This window comes from Sinohyriopsis cumingii, chromosome 4 (genome assembly GCF_028554795.1).
Source record: "Sinohyriopsis cumingii isolate HCF-2022 chromosome 4, ASM2855479v2, whole genome shotgun sequence".
In the NCBI taxonomy this organism is placed as follows: domain Eukaryota; kingdom Metazoa; phylum Mollusca; class Bivalvia; order Unionida; family Unionidae; genus Sinohyriopsis; species Sinohyriopsis cumingii.
The window spans coordinates 110743211-110752508 of record NC_142964.1 but is presented as its reverse complement, the minus strand read 5'-3'; the positions used below and the strand labels follow the sequence as shown (position 1 = coordinate 110752508).

Sequence of the window (9298 nt, the reverse complement as noted above, 5' to 3'; positions counted from 1 at the left end):
TCTAGGATGTAATATTCCCATCCTGGATATAATATGTCTTGGAGCTGGATGTATGTCAAAACTTACATGCATTTCTGTTCTAGAGTAAAATTGCTTCACTGAGTTTAACAGCTTAATGCCTTTTTGAAATAAATTTATAAATGTGTTTTTTTACATTTCCACGTATGTTTCACATTTGCACCAATATAGCTGATAATCACGAATTTGCTCCACAAATGTGCTAGAAGGCCATCATAGACAATGAGTTCTTTATTATTAACATCGTCTTTACCTTAGCTCTGGCGCATTATACGTGTAATCTGACCCACGTGAAGAAGAGCAAAACAGAACTATTATAATCGGTCCTATTGACGATTTTAAACCTTCTAGGTATTTCCGCCTCATGAATAACAACACCACACCTTATTTACGTCATCCTCAACTCGCATATATATGAGAACACCTGTTATAAGATTATTATTAACTTGACACTAACTTATATAAACAAACATAGTTGCTGCTCTAATACACATCTGAAACAACTTCTCCCAAACTTCAACGAACCGGTCTATACAATGAGGACGCTAGTTGTGGTGACATTTATTTTTTGTTGCCATGCTTATGCGGCATTACTGGCAGGTAAGAATTGCACTTTATTTCTACCTTTGAAATAATTAATTCATCACTATAACATGTATAGTTCCAACTTTGCTGTGCCCGGTACACCTTCAAGTATCCCATTTTAGGATGATAGTGAATGCTGAATTTTCGATGCAACCTGCACCTCAAACCTGAATTAATTTAGCGTCTGAGAACTCCTACATTGTGAGAAGAAGTTGGACAACGAAAGCAATTACTTTGCATATCCTCGTTGGTCGTATTTATTTTCTTCTCTAAAATATATTCCGAACGTACTTGACGGGACTAGGTCGTTTTCAAAAAGGATAGACTTCTATTAAGTTATGTATTGTTTGCTTTTTTCGAGTCTGGAGAAAGACCCCTTTTGATATTACACACGTGTGCCTATCTATCAAACGTCATTGAAGCATCCCGACGCGAAATAAAACTCTTACTTTTCATACTAAGTAAACAAAAAACGTGTCTGTTTTTTATAAATATATAATTCACTACGAGGACAATTTTGGTACATGTTTGATCACTCAGACAATTTTGACAGATTTCAATTAAAAATGAAAAAAAAAAGAAAAAAGAAAAAAATACCTGAATATCATTTGGGTGCAAATCCCAAACACCAATATGTTTGCGTTATGTATCTATATTCTGAAATTAAGCCCGTTACGTTGAATCTGGTGAAATTGTCAGTTTAATAGATACGGGTTCCTCATTACAAATTTATGAGAACAATATAAATATTAGTCTGCGTACATTTGCTATAATGCTACAATATGAATTTACAACTACAGTGTATAAAATCTTATGTTTGTTATCCTATATATGAAACCAGAGAACGCCATTTTTCCCTGTCCGGATATAGCTTGCCTTGCTATTTATATTCCTCCGGAGTGCTCCGAACCTACCTATTCTACCTACGGAGGAAGGATTTGCTTATCGTGTCCCCGGAATAAATGTCCCAATGGATATCCAGTTACGGACATTTAGAATATGTGAGTAAATACCTTACAATCTGCTTTTCAACCTATTTATATCGTGTTTGTGTGGAGAACAAAACTGGCCAGTTGTATCAAGTCAAAAGCTATTTCTTTTGATGAGGTACATGTCGTTAACTTTTTGCAGATATAGTTCCGATCTTAATGGTTATTTGTGTCTCATAGCATGTTATAAGTTAAAGCTGTTGAATCTCTAACGCACTAAGGATACGGTCTCAGATCATGTAATTTTAATCCAAGTTATTTTAGGTTACATATAAGAATTCCAGGCATTTGCATTTATGGTACAATTTAGATGAAATGTAAGTTATAGAAGGGATATTTATAAATGATTATATGGACTTTTCAATGTACGTATATATATATATATATATATATATATATATATATATATATATATATATATATGATGTATGTATTGCTATGCATATAGTAAGATGACTATCTATGTATGTATGTAACCATCTTTCCATCTATCGATCTATCTATTTTTGTCTATGTACCGACCTACCTGCATAAAGGTCATACGTACATAAGAATGTTTACTAAACCTAACGTTCATACCGTTAAAGAAGTAGAAGACATTTATCAAGCTGCAGGATTATCGAAGGGACATAGTTAATGATGTTAGGTACTAGACTGGTTCCCTGATTCGTATCCGTACAGGGAAGTGGAAGGCAGGGATTATGCGAAGCAGTGAACCAGACTACAAGGTACTGACATTTTCACCTTAAAAGTGAGTTATACGAAATGTAAATGCATTGATTGAAGGGTAGCTGATATTATTGTCTCCCAAGAAATGATATTAATCTCATGAACTGATTTTACAGTTAACACCGTAGTAATCAGTGGAAAATATTGTTCTACAGATCTTCGTTTTTGTACTGAATTACTTTAAGCTACTGAAGACATTGCTCTAGATTAAATATGGGTGCTGGAGAAAACAATATCTGTCTGTATGAGACAAATACATTTGTGGGATCTTATAGGTGGGATATACATCTACGGTACACTAAATGAATTAGTATCTGGCCTTACGTTAGGATTTTTACAAATATTTCAGAAAGAAGCTGGTGACAGATTAGACAGCATGCTGTTTGTGCCTGATAATGTAGATGGTTCTGTGTCGAAAACTAGTTTTAATCCAGAAATCTCAAGATACGAATAAATCCAGCAATGACGGCGCTATTTCTCTCAAGACAACAATTACTGATCGTGCAATAAACTAATGGAAAAATCAGTAAGATTACTTTGGTCTATAGTGACTGAAGAAGCTACCAATATGATCCCTTTTGGCCCGGACGACCAGTTAGGTTTGAGCGCATGAGAAACGAGATGTGTTAGTATTTCATCTTTTATATGTTACCTGTAAAATATTCTAAACATATGCCGAGCGTTGCTTACATTTGTTTTTTTACTTTTTCTTGCAATTAAAATCCAAAAATCAATTACGTCACCACATTATGAAGACGTTCCCTCATGAACAAAATATCTTCGGCTTTCATTTTCGCCAAATTGCTGCTAATAATATATTTGTTTTTTGTGTTTTTTATTCGGGTCTTGGCCACACGATTAATAGTTTGATGTAGCGCCACCACACGACCACGATACCGAGTTTGTAATTTTTGAGCAGAATCCTATGATGAGATTAACATATGAATTTGACTTTATCGTCATGCAATAAATATAATATAACACTAGCACTCATTTCAGATGAAATTTATGAAATTGATCTACTAATTTAAATCTTTAGTTTCAAGGCTTGCAACAATTATTCGACTCGTTTCATCGACTTGCATTTGAAATGAGCACTCGCGTTACGAACCTCTATATAATGGAAGGGAAATATGTTAGTCTATTAGTGGTCTTCTACAGACGCAGTTTTATGTTATTTGCACATCGTCATCGAATATACTCGGTTATGTGAACACTCGTATTACGTAACAAGATTGATCGAGTGAGTTTATTATCAGTGAAGAGACGAATAGTTATCAAAATAACATGTTTATTAACAATGGACATGTATATGGAAGTCAATACAAACCTACTAAACAGGCGCAATTCAGACACCGCATAGATACCCAATCAAATGCTGATATGGTGCACAATTTAGATTAGATCAATGCATTTTACAAAATGGTCTACACACACGAATTATTGAAACATGAATGATATGCTTAATTAAAAATGAAGTGCTCTATATCTATCTATATGTCTGTCTATCTATCTACCTAGCTACCTATCTATCTATCTATCTGTCTACCTACCTACCTACCTATCTATCTATCTTTCTATCTACCCATCTATCTATCGATCTATCTATATATCGATCTATCTATCTACCTACCTACCTACCTATCTATCTACCTATCTACCCATCTATCTATCTATCCATCTATCTATCTATATATCGATCTATCTATCTACCCATCTATCTATCTATCGATCTATCTATATATCGATCTATCCATCTACCTACCTACCTATCTATCTACCTATCTACCCATCTATCTATCTATCGATCTATCTATATATCGATCTATCTACCTACCTACCTATCTATCTATCTACTTTGCAAAGCAAATATGTTCTTGATCATAACATTTAGTAGTATGGAACTGGGGGTTTTGCCGTGTTGGTCCACTTCGTGGTCTTCCCACCCGGACGAGTCTCTGCTCACCATGACTCAGTCAATCGCATCACCTGTCGGCTTGCCTGTGTGCACGATCAAAATTCAAAGTGAACGACGGACAAATCTCACTTAAGGGGCTAAATGGTCATGGTTGGTAAAGGCGATGATGTGTGGAAAGGCTGCAAAGTGAACCAGCAAGGCAAAACCCGTAGTATCGTACTACTCATTTTCCAAACCTAAAGCAAGAGAAGTACATATGACCAAATGTACAATAACAAAACCAATAACATCCGACGAATGTAACTTATACGGCGTTTGTTTATGAGAGAAATATTTATCTTAAAAAACAACAACAACATAAAAACCACAATTACTATGACTGTTGAATTCGAATGAATTTGTCCTATTTTCAAGTAAAATGACAAAACAAGGGGCTGATATGATCATGTGTGTTTCAAATTGCCATTTAAACAATGATGTTTTCACTACAAGGATGGAAATATCAACATGATGTTTTCACTACAAGGATGGCGATATGAACATGATGTTTTTTTCACTACAAGGATGGTCATATGAACATGAGGTTTTCGCTACAAGGATGGTCATATCAACATGAGTTTTCACTACAAGGATGGTCATATCAACATGAGATTTTCACTACAAGGATGGTCATATCAACATGAGGTTTTCCATACAAATATGGTCATATTATAAACATGAGGTTTTCACTACAAGGATGGTCATATCAACATGAGGTTTTCACTAAAAGGATGGTCATATCAACATGAGGTTTTCACTACAAGGATGGTCATATCAACATGAGTTTTTCACTACAAGGATGGTCATATCAAAATGAGGTTTTCACTACAAGGATGGTCATATCAACATGAGTATTTCACTACAAGGATAGGCATATTAACATGAAGTTTTCTTTGAATGGCTTCTTATGATGTATAATAATTTCGGAACGAAAATGCTGTTGGACTTGCATGTAATGTGGCTGTCGTGGCAGCCATCGCGAAAATTTTATAATCGCCAATTATTTCGAACGGAAAGTCACATCGGCACTGGATTGTCACCAGAAAATTTACTTTGACGTCTAGTTGGTCCCAAATTAGGGGTTATAACTTTTGAAAAGCTAGTTATTATCACGTGACAAAATCGCGCACTTTCGACTGCGTTGGAAGATGCCCGTTGGCTGCGGTAGGCAAACTGGTGGGTGGTAGGGAGAGGAGCTTTGGTTAAACCACCTTTCTAGGTCCCTCATCATGCAGAGCAAGCAGTGTTGTCTCTAGAAAAGGATGTTTGATCACTCAGACTGTTGACGGGTGATGTTGTCGTCTCCGAATCAACATCAAACGGCCAAAGGCCTGAGTTGCCTGCATGTAGGATTGGGAATGCGGCTTCCAGTGACATCTTTCATCTGCCGTTTTTCGCCTATATCCAATCGCTGCAGGACCTGATAAAGTCTTGCAGATATAGGGGTAGACGTAAACAGTAGACAGCAGACAGTCCCTTGATGCCTGCGGAATGGAGTTTTTAGGTGGAGTTCAGTCTGCGAAAACTGGCCCCACCCTATAAACCTGGGTTTCATCTGACATGACCCAGCAAGCATGGACGGTGACAGCAAGGTCCACAGGTCGTAGGCTTTATATCGCAGTTTCCCTCTCTTAGGCATTTAGCCAACCGTGCTGTTATTGCATTTTGAGTAAGACCACCAATAAGAGTGTCATGAATATTACAGTAATAAGACTGGACCATCCAGGATGAAGTCAACTGTGAACATGCTTATCACGCGACAATTGTCAATGTTTTGAAACAAAGTTCATTGGTTATAAAGAAAACATTGATATAAGTATGCTTTAAATGCAACATTTGTATTATTCAATGAACGATAGCCTCCCCCCCCCGCCTTAATGTTCGCAACACGAGAGAACAGATTCGCAAATCATCACCGAATCTGTTATAGTTATATCGAGTTAAGACAACCCGAATTTTAGTGCAAAAATAAATATTTTCCTCATTATTAGCGTCAAAAGATTAAACTTTTGGTTAGTATATATTAAAAAAAAACTATCATTGTACATGCAAAACTGGATTACGGTTGTAGGAGGCCCGGGAGCAATTTCAAAAAGTGTTCCCCCAACGTTTTCACTGCGTTGCGGAGCTTTTTGGCCTTGAATCAATAATTTCATTTGCTCCACCAATAACTCTTTATAGATAGTTTGACACGTGTACCTCACTGCTGGAATGATATAATGCCAAGGCTGTTATACCTGCCGTCAGTGCTGTAGCTGTAGCAAGGGACTACAGCTAAATTAGATATGTTGTGTATGTTTAGAATATTTGTTACAGTTTAGTACACTAGCATTTATTTAAGACTGATATATAATACTCTTTTAAAATACCATCGAAGCAATGTTATATGCGTCATCGATTTATTCCGCTAAAGTGGCTCGACAAATACGAAATCATCACGAAACACATAATATAGTAACCACAGTCATTCGCTTCTATTTGTGACATTTAATTTGCAAGTGAAATAAAGAAGATTCATACATGTATTGTATAACAACGGCATTACACCATTGTGCCAACAAAATGAATCATTGACAATCTTGTACTATAACGGATCACAGCTAGTTATCTAGTACGACCGCTGGAGCGGTGCACCATTTCAAAATGTATTATTGTACACTTAAATCTAATTGCAAGACTATCGGTTAACCAGTCAATATATGCCGCCTTCACCATATATGTCGTCATGAGCCATTCAGTATGCTAATAGGTAATTGTAATCTCCTGTAATGTTGGAATATATTATATAGGTGCATAAATCTAAATAGGAATCATCCTGGCGTAGTTGTTATCGTCTCCGACTCGATCACGAAAGGATGTGGGTTCGAGTCCTTCCCTCGGGTCAGCTCAAGAAACTTGACTTTAGCTGTCTCGGCTCTTAATGACGCATATGCGTTTCTGTGCCGTAAAATACTAAACCATGTCTAATCTATATAACACAGAAACCACGTGATAAATTCATACATTTAAAGCAGATTATATACATTTATATACATGATGAAGCAACGAAATTATTTGCACAAACTTCATAATGATTTCTTTCGATGTCAGACCTTCTGTAAAACGCCAAAATGTGACAGCTTCTTGTATATGTATATGTATATATATAGTGTAGAAACTTGCATTTGTTTGCAAGAGTGAGATGTGTGTGTGCGTATGTTTCTTATAAATACTAGTGTTTGTTATCCTTTCATATATGTACGAGTGTCTGTTATCCTATCATACCCGTTCTCTCTAGGGACATATTTGTTTGAAAATTTGAACACTTAGACGACCAATTGATGTATTGTGTATCTGCAATAGATTGATTTGTCTCTCATTAGGTAAAACTTACCATTAAATTGCATTTACTCTTTTCTGCTACTATATCTGTCTTACCTAATAATATAACAAAAATGTTTCCTTTCCAGACACCCCCTCCCCATCTCTGCAACAATAGATAGTCGGCGTCTACATTTTATTAACGGATCATAATAATAGAACAAAAGAAGCATAAGAAAGCCTAGCATTAAGCACAACCGCACGGAAGTAGACTTATTTGTCTTTTTCTTATCTCCCTCTGTCGTTGCTTTTCGGAAACAAGCAACTGCAGGTTTGTTTTTTTCTTAAAAATATACTCATCTCTGTTGAAATTCCATTTTGCATATGAAATTGGTTTTATCTAAAAAGTGGCGAGATTCTTTAGGTTTTTAAAATAAAAATTGAATTTCATTTTTTAGCTTAACTGTTGCAAGGAAAATGATACAAAATGAACAGTTTTAAAGAAAATGTTTATATTCCAAAACTATACCATCGATTACACTGTATACAGCCCAACAAACAAGCTGTACCGATCGTACTATAAAAATCTGATAAAACATATTGTAGAAGAGCAGACAAATAAACTATATCGATCGCAGTACTCTGATTCAGAGGGTGTCATCACGTGCATTGTATGGAATAGTGTGTCATCAAGTGTATAGTATGGCAGATTTCTAGCAAACTCTACTTATAGTACTATAAAAATTAGTTTAGATTGGTTCATCAAAATACTGAAAGCGAGTAGCCAAGAAAACTACACATATAGCTTTGCACGGAGTTCATTGTTACGGTGTAATAAGAAGGATCACTGAGTGCATTTGCTCAAGCGAGGAACGAACTGTAGTTATATATCAAGACATTCAAGTCAGTTGGATAAAGAAGAATATAACATCATATAATTATATTATTTATACTACCAATCCTATCTGACGTTCGTACTTCAGGTATTAACATTCGAAATTGATAAACGAAATGTATCCACGTCAATCTTGATGTGCTAATTTGAAACCAAAACATGTTTACAAGTTAATAGGTCTTAATGACACTGTATGTATCCTTAACTGCCACTATTGACTTTATATATATATATATATATATATATATATATATATATATATATATATATATATATATATATATATATATATATATATATATAAACAAATACAAACAAAGGTTTGCCTAAATTATTATGAACTCTTGTATTTTCACATAAAGGACTGAATATATATATTCAGTCCATATATATTCAGTTCTTTATGTGAAAATACAAGAGTTCATAATATTCTAGGCAATCCTTGATTGATTATGTCTATAGAAATTATATTACTCACCTTTCGTGTCGCCACAAAGTTATTTCCCATATACTACCTTGACAACAATTTTTAAAAAAATACCAGTGTAATGCATTGCTGAATTGGATTTAGTGCATGGTCATATAAAATGATATGGTTTACAACATGTCAGAAATGTAATTTAGTGCAACGCATTGTCATAGCCAACCTAGCGCTCGCTGCAATTGATGGTTTTTCTGATATATTTGTAATGACCAGTCAGTGAGTATGGTTGACAGTAAGGTGACTTTATGAAAAGGGTCGTGTTGGTGCTGTTCTAGGGTTAATTTCATCTTATAAGCTTCAATCTGGAATGTCTTTGGTACGTCCTAAAAAGAAAATGTTTC

The 9298-nt window shown here is 35.2% G+C and overlaps 1 long non-coding RNA gene across 1 annotated transcript; it reads left to right on the top strand.

Moving 5' to 3' along the window:
* The first annotated feature begins 477 nt into the window (after positions 1-477).
* LOC149801883 (uncharacterized) lies at positions 478-2847 on the top strand. The gene is made up of 3 exons (XR_016420736.1): positions 478-618; positions 1445-1604; positions 2671-2847. It is a non-coding gene; the product is annotated as an uncharacterized LOC149801883 (long non-coding RNA).
* The last annotated feature ends 6451 nt before the right edge of the window (positions 2848-9298 follow it).